At 41.2% G+C, this 15,543-nt stretch overlaps 1 non-coding gene across 1 annotated transcript; it reads left to right on the top strand.

The window, feature by feature from the left end:
* The first annotated feature begins 15,075 nt into the window (after positions 1–15,075).
* On the top strand, positions 15,076–15,182 carry LOC111919807 (small nucleolar RNA R71). The gene has a single exon (XR_002859607.1). It is a non-coding gene; the product is annotated as a small nucleolar RNA R71 (small nucleolar RNA).
* Positions 15,183–15,543: the final 361 nt, after the last annotated feature.

Here is a 15,543-nt window from a genome sequence, read left to right as displayed (position 1 = left end):
ATTATGGATTATCAAGTTGGTTTTAATTGTATTAGTAATTTAATTCTAACTTTACCAATAATTAATTAATTCATGTCAAACTATGTATGGTCACACACAATTAAACACAGAACCAATTATGAATATGAATATGCTATGTAAGATTTATTATGTAAACGCAATTATAGTCACAATCCACGTTCTCTAGCACAGCTAAGTTTATTTACTCTACTTACTAACTAAGATTGGTCAATCCTAGCTCTAACAATTTAATGTTCATTAAATCATCAGGTAAACAAGTTCATGCAGTTAATAGTCACTAAACTACACAGAACATGAAATCAAGAAACTAGATAGACAAACACAAGCATGCTAGGTGACTATAAATCAAATACAAGCAATTCACCAACTAAATAAATCCATAAAAATTAAGCTGATAAGTTAAATAACTAACTTGAAGATCGATTAGATCTATAAAACAGGTAAAGTAATAAACAAGTAAACAGCAAGAACACAAGAATGGATCAAAGATGTCGAATGATTAATAAACAATCCTCAGAAGAGCTCGATAAAGAACTTCTACTGTAGAGGATTAGGGTTTACAAGAACGATGAAGAAAATCTGTAATCTATCGTAAATTGCTATCAATCGTTAACCTAATATGCATGCAAGCACATTATTATATACTAAACCCTATCAGCTCACGGTTGGACAGGCCCAAACCGGAGAACAAAACATGGACTATTAGCCGAGCCCAATGGACGCAATATACAAAAATGCTACGCTACCCAACAATCTCCCCCTTTGCGTCAAATTGGAGTGAGATCACTTTGTCTTGTTACTTGGGCCAACGGCAGCAGCAGGAGCCTTCTTCTTTACACTCTCAAACAGACGAGAGATAAGCGCGAGGATTGTCTGTCTGAATCGGATATACCATTGTATCATATCGTCAAAGTATTTGATATCATCCGCTGTATTTTCCTTGCACCTGTGGATGATCCCCAGCACATGCTCAAGACAAGCAGTGGTATAAAGATGTTTATCAGCTAAGGCAAAGAGACATTTCTGTCCTTCACTCCTAGTGAACATGACGGAGTTTCACCTCGGGTTAATTTTTCCCATCTTCATCTGGTTTAGATCATTGGCCGAGCCAACAGGAGAGATCTTCGGTTTCTTCTTGAAGACATTTGCAATCTCCTGATCCATCACGGCGACCTCCATGATATAGCACACCAACATCCTCTTGAGATGGTCAATGATCGGACCATATTCAACTTCATTAGTCAGAAGGATGTTGTGCAGAACGATCCAATCATGGGGGTTGAGGTTCGGTAGATCTGCTAAAGATATGGCATGTTCGGTTTTTGCAGACCCTCTGAGCACTTTGAACCGAACGTTGATAAATCTCCCTTCAGTGTATGGCTTCAGAACCCGAACGTTGATGATCTTCTGAGCGCTCCAGGTTTGGTACTGGGGTTGAGCAGCCTTCAGATAGAAGTCAATCAATTCCCGATCAACCTCCGGATGAGGATGAGGGAACTCAGCAACGTTGGCGAAGGCGTGAAAGATGAACGCCTTTCGGGTTAAGGGCATGTCGAACTGAGAGTCGACAGAGTTGTAGCAGTCAAAGGAGATTACCGGTTCAAGCCATAAGATACTCGGAGTATCGATTGCCTCCTTAATCATCCTCTCGAGAGTCCAAGCGGGGAAAAGAGTCTTCCTGCTCTCGAGAAGGTCGTGGGCTTCTTTCTGCTTGCGTTCAGCTTCTTCAGCTTCTCTCGCCACACGAACATTATCATCTTCAACATTGCGACAACTTTTGCGTTTCAGCAAGTCGACAATGGTTTCTTGATCATCTTCCTCTTCATCCTCAGCAAGTTTCTTGCCTTTGTCCTTCACACCCGAACCAGAGGCTTGACCTGTAGGAGGAGGTTCGGTTGTGTGAGTTGCCTTCGAGGAATGAGGGGGTTGCGATCCGGACTCCTTTTCTCCCCCTTGTTTCGGAGTGGACACGAAACTAGGTAGCCCTTCAATTCTACTAAGCAGATCCAGGGCAGGAGCGAGTTTCTCTGCAAGGGTTCGCCTCACAGAATGGTTCAGGATCGGATCGTGCGCTTCTAGGATGTTGGATATAGCTGAGTGTACATCCGAAACACACGTCTTGATAACTTCCGGTTCGGATCGAAGAGCGTCAATTTGTTGTTGAGAATTGGAAAGTTGAGCACTCTTGACCATTAGGGCAGTGGCCTTCCTTGCCAGAACGTCCATCAACGAGTTCTCAGCGGCCAGATCCTCTTGGAGTTTAGAGAGGCGCTCGTCAATAGATGTACGGAAGGCAGAGTTGTCGTCTGTCAAAGATTGACGAAGGGTGGCAAAGGACTTCAACTCTGTGGAGACGAACGTGGCCAACTGTTGAACAATTGGTTCCAACGTTGTCTTAGTAGCAGCAGCACTCTCATGTAAAGATTGTAACAGGGTAGAGGCGTCAGAGAATAGTTTATCGACTTTTTCGGTCGCTGCCTTATAAGCTTTCGTCGAGGCATCTATGGCGGTTGAGAAAATTTTGAAAAACCGAACCCGAGCGTTCGGTTGGTTTCGGTTTTGAAAAATTTTTAAAAACCGAACCCGAACGTTCGGTTGGTTTCGGTTTTGAAAAATTTTGAAAACTCGAGCCCGAGCGTTCGGTTGGTTTCGGTTTTGAAAAATTTTGAAAAACCGAACCCGAACCTTCGGTTGGTTTCGGTTTTGAAAAATTTTGAAAAACCGAGCCCGAGCGTTTGGTTGGTTTCGGTTTTGAAAAATTTTGAAAAACCGAACCCGAACCTTCGGTTGGTTTCGGTTTTGAAAAATTTTGAAAAACCGAACCCGAGCGTTCGGTTGGTTTCGGTTTAGAAAATTTTTGAAAAACCAAACCCGAACGTTCGGTCTATTTCGGTTACCGAAGAAATTTGATTTTCAAATAGGAATTACTTTTGACAAAAAAAAATATATTAAATAGAAACACTTATACATTAAATTTACAACCAAGAAAACTACCTTTAATTGATGAGCGAAGTGCAGATTATCTAACCGAACCCGAACGTTCGGTCTATTTCGCTCCTTACTTGTGAGTTTGAGAGGTAGTTTGTGGTACTGATTCTGATTCCATCATACCTAGCCCTTGTAAAATTTTGTTGAATGATGCTTCAGGAAGAGCTTTGGTAAAGACATCAGCCAGTTGATCAGTGGTTCTAACAAAGTGTACTTCAACGTTTCCATCTTCCACATGATCTTTGATGAAGTGATACCTCAGTGCTATGTGCTTAGTCTTGGAGTGTTGCACTGGGTTATGACAGATCCTAATTGCACTTTCAGAGTCACAATATAGTGGGATCTTTTTCATATTGAGTCCATAGTCCCGGAGTTGACTCTGGATCCAAATCACTTGAGAGGTACAGGATGCAGCTGCAATGTACTCTGCTTCAGCTGTAGACAAAGACACGCACATTTGTTTCTTTGATTGTCAGCTAACCAACTTCCCGTCAAGGAATTGGCAGCCGCCAGTGGTGCTTTTCCTGTCTAGTCCACATCCTCCAAGGTCTGCATCTGAGTAGGCTTGAACGAAGAAGCCTGAGTTGGAAGGATACCATAGACCTAAAGAGGTAGTTCGCTTGAGATATCGTAGAATGTTCTTCACTGCAATCATGTGAGGTTCGCGAGGGTTGGCCTGAAATCTAGCACAGTAACACACAGAGAACATTATGTCAGGCCTGCTAGCAGTAAGATACATCAGAGAACCGATCATCTAGCGATAAAGCGTTATATCAACAGCCGGTTTATCTAGGGATGGAGTGAGCTTGGTGCCCAACGCCATTGGAACTTTGACTTTTGAGTCTCCCACCATGCCAAACTTTGCAAGGAGAGTCTTCGTGTAAGCTTCCTGATTAATAAAGATGCCTTCGAGTCCCTGTCTAATATTTAAACCAAGGAAAAAGTTAATAGGACCCATTAAGCTCGTTTCAAATTTAGTCTCCTTCAGCTTTCTGAATTCAGCTGTTAGGCTAGGATTCGTTGAGCCAAAGATGATATCATCGACGTAAATTTGAACAATCATAAGGTGGTTACCTTCCTTCTTACGAAAGAAGGTTGGGTCAACCGAACCTTGTTTGAATTTGGACATCTTTAAAAATTTAGTCAGTGTTTCATACCACGCTCTCGGAGCTTGTTTCAGTCCATAGACGGCTTTATCCAAAATGTAACAAGGATTAGGATACCGTTCATTCACGAATCCAGGAGGTTGCTCCACATACACAGTTTCTTCGAGTTCTCCATTGAGAAATGCACACTTGACGTCCATTTGGTAGACCTCAAAGTTTTTGTGTGCAGCATAGGCGAGAAATATTCTAACTGATTTCAGCCTAGCTACAGGAGCGAATGTCTCTTCATAGTCAATCCCTTCCTCCTGACAGTATCCTTTCACGACCAGACGAGCTTTGTTTCGAATTACGTTTCCTTCCTTGTCCATTTTGTTCCTAAAGACCCATTTGAGACCGACAACCGAGGCATCTGGAGGAGTTGGAATGAGGCGCCATACTTTGTTCCTTTCGAATTCGTTCAGTTCTTCTTGCATAGCTTGAACCCAATCGGAGTGATCAAGAGCAGTATTAACTGTCTTTGGTTCAACTTTTGATACGAAAGAGTTAAACATGCATAATTCTACTTTTGAAAATAAGGAAGTCTGTTTTGCCTTGAGTTGTGATCGGGTCAGAACCTTTTTAGATATATCACCAACAACTTGAGAGACAGGATGATCTCTGGTTCATTTGGTGAGAGGAGGGTAGTTTGGATCAAAGGTTGGATCTAATTCAACGTTTATCATTTCTTCTGGTTCGGACTGGCTTTCATAGTCGTAAGACATATCGGCTTGCTCCCCCTCGATAGATGAGCTTTCAGGAATGTCTTATGAATCTTGAGCTAAAGAGGTTTCTTGTGGTGCGGAGCTTTCGGGCGTTGATGCACCTTCGGATGGTGAGGCACTTTCGGTTGGTGAAGTGCTTTCAGGAGCAGTTGGAGAACTTGGCTCCCCCTCAACATCTGAGGTCGGCTGTGATGACGATGGCGGATCCTCCCCCTCGACTGAAGCATTGTGTGGTGGAGGTTCGTCAGAGCTTGATCCTCCTTCATTCATTCTCCTTGCAGCATCTTCGACAATTTGCTTCATATGATCTACCTTGTTGTCTGTTGCTCTGCTTCTGAGAGAGTGGCTTTTTCTGGTTCATCAAATAGCTCCATGAACTTCTCGAATAGATTAGCGATCGAGGCTGTGACTTGGCCAGTTTGAGGAAAAATTTCTCCAGTTGTGTCTTCGTTGGCCTTTAGCTTTTTGACATAGCTATCATCGAAAGTCGCGTAGTAAGTTTCTTCAATTTTTCTCGAACGCTTGTTTAATACCCTGTATGCTTTAGAAGTGACAGAATAGCCTAGAAATATCCCTTCGTCGGCTTTGACATCGAACTTGTTGCGGTGTTCTTTAGAATTAAAGATGAAACACCGTGAACCAAACACATGGAAAAACTTCACATTTGGCTTCCTGTTGTTGAGGATCTCATAAGGAGTGAGCGAGAATCGCTTGTTGAGATATGACCTGTTCTGTGTAAAACAAGCAGCAGAAATAGCATCAGCCCAAAAATATAAAGGTAAGGAAGTGAAACTTAGCATGGTTCGGGCTGCTTCACACAAAGATCGGTTTCGTCTTTCGACAATTCCGTTCTGTTGAGGTGTGTAGGGAGCTGAGAAGTTGTGACTAATTCCCTTTTCTGCCAGGAATTCTTCGAATTCTCTATTTTTGAACTCCAATCCATTGTCGCTCCTGATGTTGCGAACGACCTTCTTCAGCTGTATTTCAATTTGCTTGATGAACACCTTTAGCTTGTGAGTCGCTTCAGATTTAAGCTTCAGAAAGAACACCCATGTAAAACGCAAAAAATCATCTACAATAACAAGAATGTACTTGCTACCGCCGATGCTTTCGATAGATGATGGACCACATAAATCAATATGAAGTAATTCAAGTGGTTCAACAACTTTAGTATTTATTATAGATGGATGACTTTGACGACTCTGCTTCCCCATTTCGCATGCAGCACACAAATGATCTCTATCGTACTTGAGCAATGGAAGACCTCGAACATGACCTCCAGTGACAAGTTTGTTGATATCCTTAAAGTTAAGATGAGAGAGCCTTCGGTGCCACAACCAGCTTTCGTCAGATTGTGCTTTTGATAACAGGCAGATAGTTGGGTTTCCTTTGATAGGTTTGAGGTTTAGAGGAAACATTTCACCTTTACGCTCCGATTTAAGAATAACTCTTTTCGTCTTCTTCTCAATTATTTCAGAACCCTCATCGTCGAATGAGACTTTGAGACCGGTACCTCCAACAAGCTGAGATACACTGATGAGGTTTTGTTGTAGTCCTTCCACGTATGCAACCTTCCTTATTGTGAAATCACCGTTTGTAATCATTCCATATCCTTTTATGGTGCCGAAGGAGTTGTTCCCGAACTTGACGTTTCCACCATTTGAAAGAGACATGTATTCCCTTAGCTCTTCCTTCCTCCCTGTCATGTGACGCGAGCAGCCACTGTCAATGTACCATTCTTCGTCAAACTGCTCGTCACTGATAACCTTCTTGATCAGTTCATCAAGCTCGTTGAACTGCACGCTGAGCGGTTTAGCTGTAAAGCACATATCCTGTTGCTCCTTCGGGTCTTCCTTCCCACCATCCGTGTTGTATCCCCTCATCTGAGATACATCGGCCACCATCAAGCACCTTCCTCCATTTCTTTCTTCTTTCGCCACATAAGCCTTTCCATGAGAAGGCTTCCTCACTTCTTCATCTTCAGAGTCGGTTGACCAAACCTCTACGCCACCGAACTCATCATCAGCTACCGAACCCTGCACAATTAACGCATTCATAGAAGGGTTAGCAGTAGATTTCTTCTTCCTTATTTCATCCAGCCTTTTCTGCAGCACAGCTTCTTCATCCTTTTCATCATCCTTTTCTGCCATCTTTTTGAGGACATAGTCCTTTGCATAGTGGTTCTTTCCTCCACAATAATAGCAGCTTACTCCAGAATCACCCTCAGCCTTCGGTTCCTTCTTTGATTCTTCAGCCTTCGGTTCATCTTTAACCTTTTCTGAACTGTAACTCCCCTGCCAATTTCGGTTTTTGTTGGTGGGAAATCTCTTCTTGATGAACCTTTTGGGGTTTGACACCATCATAGCATAGTCCTCAGAAGTGAGGTCATAATCCTCCAAGTTGATGTCTTCTTCATCCATCACAGCTTTACTTTTGGACAGGAGGGCCAACGAACCCAGGCTTGAAACCACATTCTTCTCCTGTAACACGATCTTCTCTTGAGATTTCAGGATGCCCACCAGTTTCGCCAAAGAATAGGATTTAAATTGCTCGTGCGCTTTAACTGTGGACACAACTGCTCTCCACTCGGATCTGAGACCGTTCAAAAACGTAACCTTCTGCTCAATAAGCTTCCTTTCAATGTCATGTTTGATCATCTTGCTAAGAAGATGATTGAAACGATCGAACGTTTGGGTCACAGTTTCTTCGGCTCCTTGCTTGAATTCACCAAACTCAGACAAGAGTAAGGTTTGAATGGAGTGTTCAAGATCTTCGTCTGTAGAGTACAATTCTCATAACCTATCCCAAATTTCTTTTGCCGTCGTGCATGAACTCACCAGCCTAAAAGTATCGGACTGAAGTGCGAATCTGATCAATCTTAACGCTTTGATATTGCACTGAAATTTATATTTTTCGTCTTGCGCAATATCTTTAACATCTTTCAGAATATCATTATACTCCTTTTGAGTTTTAATAATCCTTGAAGTTGCAGAATGAGAAAAGGGTCCAGAAACGATTGCTTCCCAGATGAGGTATCCATTATCCTCAGATCCTATAACATAATCTTCAAAGTGATGTGCCCAGACTTCATAATCATGGGTGTACAGGATGGGAATCTTCGTTGTTGATCCAATGTTGTTCGAAATATTAATAGGATTGGATTGCGACTCGTCCATAATTGATCGAATAACCTGTTCAAATATCAGACTTGTAATAAATCAAATTAGGGCAAAACAATAAATATCAAGATACATCAATTATGAGATGACGGCTCAATAAATATCAGTAAATGCGGAATAACCCTAATCGAAACCTTTTTCACAGAAAAGAAGTGTATCGATTACACAGCCTCCTGCTCTAATACCAATTGATAAGTTAAATAACTAACTTGAAGATCGATTAGATCTATAAAACAGGTAAAGTAATAAACAAGTAAACAGCAAGAACACAAGAATGGATCAAAGATGTCGAATGATTAATAAACAATCCTTAGAAGAGCTCGATAAAGAACTTCTACTGTAGAGGATTAGGGTTTACAAGAACGATGAAGAAAATTTGTAATCTATCGTAAATTGCTATCAATCGTTAACCTAATATGCATGCAAGCACATTATTATATACTAAACCCTATCAGCTCACGGTTAGACAGGCCCAAACCGGAGAACAAAACATGGACTATTAGCCGAGCCCAATGGATGCAATATACAAAAATGCTACGCTACCCAACATAAGCTATTCATAAGTTGGAAGCTTCATCTAGCTAAACAAGAGTAGCTAGATTCAGCTGCTCATAATAGCAACTAACACACTAACACAAATCAAAGTATAGTGAAACGTGTTCCTAGATAACAAATAAGTGAACTAAATTATGGACCTTCACTCTTTTGGTGTTGAAAGCTTCTTTCCAGGACTTTTCTTCTGCTCAAAATCGCCTTCTGGAACCCCTTTCTCTAGCCAAAAGTCCTTTTGATTCGTAATGGTCAAGGGTTTATATTGTTGCTGATTTTTATAAATTCACGTCGTGAACAATAAGATATTCACGTCGTGAGTTCCAGATAACCGTGCCCGTCAAGGGTTTCTTCACCCGCGTACATATCTTCTAAAACTTATTCTCACGTCGTGAATCTTCCAGTTCTCACGACGTGAAGACGCTTTTTCCAGATTTTCTTTTCCTTTAATCTTTTAACTCCCAAAGTTTCTTTCTTTATCGCTTTTAGTCCCTTTTCTTCAAAATGTCTTCTTTTTTGCTACAAATAACATTTAAACTCATAAGTACCATTATTCTAAACAAATTACCAACTTATTAATAAAAATCTACTTAAATATTGCCTAAAAATAGGTATAAATATGACAATATCAAAATACCCCACACTTGGGCTTTGCTTGCCCTCAAGCAAATTTAAACTTAACCCTTTATTACTAACATCACATAGAACAATCCGACTCCAGCTTAGCCATTATGCCAAGACCTCAACGCATGCATTTGTGTCTAAAATCTTCCTAAAGTACCCCCCCCCCCCATACTTTAAATACTCACAATTTTCATAAACACTCGCCCACTTCTTTCGAACAATGCTCATTTTATGAAACCCTCCGAATCCATCCGCATAAATCTCACTTAACCTCAAAGTATTTTTGGTTGAGCAACCCAAGCATACATAATCTAGAATTACAATTTATGATACCACTATGGAGCCCTTTTGAATTCTTCACTTCCTTAATAATTTAATCTTTGATTTCTTTGAATTCACCACCTTTTTTGTTTGATTTCTGGTATCTTCAACTTTTTGAATTTCTTCAGAATTTTGATCTTTTGATCTTCACTTTAGTTGCTCCAAAATTCTTCAAACTTTTATTGCAATTCTCTTTTTTTTTACATGTACCTCACTTTTTTTCACTCAAAACCTACATGCTTAAGCAGGGGCGCTCAATTTCAACCTTTATTGGTTAAGACATAGCTTTCCTGGATACATTTCAAGTTTAGGCTGCAAAACGTATTGCATCCCTCAAACCAAGCGGGGTTATGTTTTTGTTCCATGATTTCACTAATATAAGGGAGGCCACAAATGCACTATAACGTGTATTGGCTCAACTAAACATTTAAACTTTTATCGGATCATCCCATACTAGCAACTACAGTTCAAATTATTATTACTAGATTTAATTATTAAAGATTTTAATTTTCAATTTTCTATTAATTTACTTTTTCTACCCCTACCCCACACTTATTTCATATAATGCCCTCATTGTATGCATAAAATAAATCAAAATTAAAGAAAAGGGAGAAAAACGAACAGACTCCCCTAGGATAGTGGTGTGAACATCTCCAAAAGTGTGGAAAACGTGTATCTTGAATATGGACTTTGAGAAATAGAAGCTTGGATCTTGAACTCGTGAGATAAGGGATGTACCGGCAAAACATGAAATCGAGCCTTCAATCTTCTAAAAATGTGGTGGAAATCTTCAAAATAGAACGAACAATGTGGGAAAACATACGCCACATTGTATAGTAGTGAAAATGAGCCACAAAAATCTCCAGAATAATGACAAGAAGAATGGTATCCACCCATGAAAGAATAATATTTCAAGGGCCTTGAACTTGTAAAAACCTCAGATTCACGACATGAGTAAAAAGAAAAGTCACGTCGTGAAGTCGCAATTACGCGTATTTTGGAAACCCCTGGGAACTGACTCATGACGTGAGTAATAAGAGTTCACGTCGTGAAAACTGGGTAGACAGACAAACATTTAGCCAAATCTTCTTTTAATGTGCACAATTCAACCGAATTTCTTAATGTATTAAGACTCTTCTAAATTCACCAGTTGTTGACTCTTTCACTGACTATCCACTCTCTTGACTCACCCCACACTTATTTTAAAATATGGGTCTCGACTCTCGACTTGAAACACTCCCGGCTAAAGACGTATGTACTTATATGTCGCTATCCTATTTAGGCGCTCCTAGCAATTTAATCAATCATCCTCCTCATCATCATGTGCTCCGCTCGTACCCACTCCATCACCTCCATGTCCGCCATACTCCGTCTATCTTGGGCAAATCGGGTAATGATACCCCAAATGAGGTGGCTACTCCACCCCAAGATGTCGGACAACATTCTCCATAGTACCTCCGATCCAATTAACACTCAAAGATAACTGGTCAAAATAACCAGCCATATCACTTCCAAAAGGTACTCCCATCATGGATGCGGGTGGATGTATTGGCTGCCCACGTTCTCCCCGTCCTCTCACATTCCTACGCCTCGGCCTCAGTTGTGGTTTAGGTTGGTCGGCCAGCTTCTCATCATCATCATCTCGAACAATTCCCCAATGTGTCCCATAGTTTTTGACCACCCTCATTGTTTCCAGATACCCCATACTAAACTCATTCCCTTCAATACATGTTAGAGAACGAGTGATGTCAGGAACAAGGAGACCATAAGAGCGGGCCAATCGGGTAACAAAATGCCCTCCACAAATGGGGCTTCCAGGACGAGCACTTGTCGCATAGTCTGCCAAATACCGTGCCAAGAAATATGGAATATTGCAGCAAACACCCGGTTGTAAGATGCACCATAAAAAGAACAAGTTACTTTTAGTAACTTTATCACCGTGGCGTTTGTGATGAATGGAGAAAGTGATTAAGCGATGGATGAGGAGTATCGGGCTTTTGATGCTACTCTCGGGAGATACGCCGGAATTAAACACTCTAGTGGCAATGTTGCTCCAAAACTCAGGCCCCGAGAACCCATCCGCATACACCCGCGTGGCGTCCCTCAAAAATAAAATAAACTCTTGAGTGATAGTCTCATGAGCTTCATACAGCCCCATACGGCGATAAAACTCCACTAAACTGCACTCCCGATACTCCCCGCCTAAATGAAAGACCAAAGCTCGGGGAAAAGTGGGATCTCTAACATTGTCATGAAATGTCACCATGGAGAAAAACTCCATGCAAAGCTCCTTATAAACACACTCCTGGATGTTAAACAAGTTGAACCACCCTTTGCATGTAAATTGAAATCCGTCCCCCAAAAAGATTTTTGTTAGGTATTGGGACATCCTATCAACCAAGCCAACCTCCCTCATCCTTGCCCACTGAATAGTGGGAGCAACAAAAAACTCTCGATTGTAGAGCCATCCCAACCGAGTATTCCATCGCGTGTAAACATCCTCGGGTGTGATGGTTGGAAACTCGTAAAATGGGTGTAAACTCGCAATCCCAAGAGGTAAGTCTCTTCTAGGTGCCATTTCTGCAAAAACAAGGAACAAACACATCCAAAACAACAACCCAACAATTTAGAATAAAAAGAACAAATAAACTTCACAGTCCAGAATTCACGTCGTGAATTCCTAAGAATTCACGGCGTGAGTTCGTAGTCAGGTCCGAAAATCGTTCTGGTTTCTATATAAATCGGCCATGATAGTGCTTGGGGTTTACTCCTATAACATTTTCAACCAATAATCAACTACATTCCAAGGGTAATTCACGAATCTTAGAGCACATTTCATACCATTTAAGAAATGAACAAACCCTAGCCCTAAATTCAACTATTTAAGAAAAATGAATCTTAATAATTAAGACTCATTACCTTTGATGGAAGTAGTACGTAAGCACAAAGAAAACTTGTAGAGTTGTCGGCTAAAATCGGAGCAATGGGTACCAAGGGGGGACCAGATTTCGCTTCCACTTCGTGCGGTATAAACAAATGGGGGTCAACTGGTTTTTTTAGGGCTTTATTCTGTGGTCCCGTGTAATTGAAAACTCACGTCGTGAATTCGTAAAGATTCACGTCGTGAATTTTATCTGGGCTAAAATTGAGTCATGCACTCACGGATTGATCTTGGGCCTCTTAGTCTAATGGGCTAAACTCTATTATTGAGTATTTATCCGGTTTTTATTACGTTTCACGTCGTGAATTCCTAAAAATTCACGTCGTGAATATGGTCTGGAATGAAAAATTTATTCTAAATCAATTTTGGTTTTCAACTAAATTTTCAATTATTACTACTTCCATTTTAGGGTCCCCACATTCAGTGTTTAATTATGTTATAATCAAGTTGGATGACGTGATCTATGTTTTTAAGACTAAAATGCAAAAAGAAAAGAAGAAAAAAATGTAAACCAAACTCGGGTTGCCTCCCGAGAAGCGCTTCTTTTTCTTGGAGTCTTGAGCTGGACTCCGTGCCTCCTACGTTGAGTCCTCGGAAGAATCCACCACTAGGATCTTTTGTTCCTTGAATCGCCTCTTGTAAGCTTGAACTCGTCTTTTGTACGCCTTCTTTGAATTCTCCTTTTTAGCTTTGACCTCTTCTTCATCAAGCTTGCGTTTGGTCCCTTTAGTTTCCTCCCTACATTCCATAGCATCCTTCTCCTCTTTCACCATTGGCTTTGTCACCCTTGAAGTAACCTCCTCTTCATCACTTGTTATCTCATCTTCCTTGCTCACCCAAGAAGGTGGACTCTTGTAAGCAATGACTTCAACCAAATATGGAACAGATGCTCTTGGTTTTGTTCTTCTGACTTGATGAACTGTATTGATCTTTTCCTCCATAAGCTTTTCTAGTTCTTCTAGTTCATTGTCTTCATCAATTGTGAACACCTCTTCTTGAACATGATTCCTTTGGAAGCCATCTTCTATCCTAAAAATTTCTTTTTCATCACCCACCCTCAAACTGAGCTTGGACTCGCGAATATCAACAAGAGCTCCAGCAGTGTTAAGCATTGGACGACCAAGGATAATTGGAGCATTGGGGTCTTCCTTCATATCCAACACTACAAAATCTATTGGAAAAACAAATTTTCCAATTTTTACTAAAATATCCTCCACAATGCCCCGGGGTTGTGTCACTGAACGGTTCGCCATGTGAATAGTCATTCTTGTAGCCTTCATATTTTGAATTTCCAACTTCTGATAAAATGAATAAGGCATCAAATTAATGCTAGCCCTAGAGTCGGCTAAAGCATTAACCTTCATTTTGTAACCAAATTCACACGGAAGAGTGAGTCATCCAGGATCTCCCATCTTCTTAAGTGTCTCTCCCAACACAGCTTTTGAGCTTTGCTCACTTAGAATCACCTTAGAATGCTTCTTTGATTGCTGGCGAGTGTCTATCAAGTCTTGCAGTAATTTCTGATGCTCGAGAATTTTTGATAAGGACTCGACAAAGGGAGTATTAATCGGGATTCCCTTCACGTGCTTAACAAAATCTATATGCTCTCTTTCCAGTGGACTAAGGGCAGCTCGGGAAGGAAAAGGCAAAGGCGGCTGATAAACCGAACCAGCTACAAAATTTTTCTGTTCATGACGGGCCCACGTCGTGAACTTACATTGCTCACGTCGTGAATTCTGCAATTCAGCAGCATCTTGATTTTCGAGCTTGGGCTTCTTCAACTTTGGATCGGGCTGCTGTTGTTCTACTTCTAAGGCTTTAAGAACTCAGAGATGGCCTCTTCTTCAGTATCTATGGCCATTACATGAGATTGGGCCTTCGTTTCGGGATTTTTTGGGGACAACTTCTCATAAACCAGAGTGGCTAGTTGACCAAATTGTACTTCAAGGTTATTGATGGAGGCTTGCTGATTCTTTATTAAAGTTTGCTATTCATTAATAGTCGAATCAGTAGCATCGTGTCTCTTTTCCGAAGCTTCCATAAACTTCATCAACATGGTCTCTAGATCGGGTTTCTTCTCAGCTGGTGGCTGCTCCTTTTTATAGAAGCCTCTACCTGTCGGCCTATACTTCTCTTCTTTTTGCTTCTTATACTCTTCATATGGCAGTCACTCCTTCTTTGGTTTCCTCCAGTCTTCATCAAACTTATCCCCACTCAAGTAGCACACTTGAGCTTTTCTGTTCCTAAACTCATCTAAATTGCAGTCCTTGGTCAAGTGCGGACCACTACACCTCTCGCAACCCACTTTCATGGCATGAATTGACTGGTCCATTTGTGTTATCCTTCGATCCAAATTTTTCAGCATAGCCATCACAACTGCTATTTCTTCAGTTTGGGCCCCTCCACCGCCTTTAATTCCATCTTGCCTAGGGTTGTGGTATTCGCGAGAGTGCTTCGCAAATTCTTCAATCAGTTCCTTGACCTCCCTTGGAGTTTTCTTTGTCAAAGATCCTTGAGAGTCAAGGAGTTGTCTTGTCATAATGTTGACCCCATCATAGAAGATTGACATCTCTTGTTGCACATTTAGATCATGCTGAGGGCAATTTCTGAGCAAGCCCTTGTACCGCTCCCATGCTTCGTATAATGACTCCCCCGGCTGTTGCTCAAAGTTGGCTATTGCCTTCTTGAGTTTAGCTATCTTGGATGGCGGGCAAAACTGGTCCAGGAATTGCTCACGCATTTAAGCCCAAGTGGTGATTGTACTCGGTAGAAGTGATTTTAACCACTCTTTAGCAGCTCCCTTGAAAGTAATGGGAAGCATCCTAAGCAAGACGGTGTTTCTTTTGACATTTGGGACATTGAAGTAATCCGCAATGTCATTCACTTCATCTAGATGCTTAAAAGCATCCTCATGATCTTTCCCAAAAAATGGGATATCCTTCAGTGCAGTCAAGATGTGCCCCTTCAGCTCGATTGTGGCAGTGGCAGGTATTACGGGTTGGACTAAACCGGGACCCACATCTTCTCGGATCCGCTTCTTGTAAGCTCCCATG

This window comes from Lactuca sativa, chromosome 8 (assembly GCF_002870075.4).
Source record: "Lactuca sativa cultivar Salinas chromosome 8, Lsat_Salinas_v11, whole genome shotgun sequence".
Classification (NCBI taxonomy): domain Eukaryota; kingdom Viridiplantae; phylum Streptophyta; class Magnoliopsida; order Asterales; family Asteraceae; genus Lactuca; species Lactuca sativa.
This window is presented reverse-complemented; position numbering and strand designations above follow the sequence as displayed.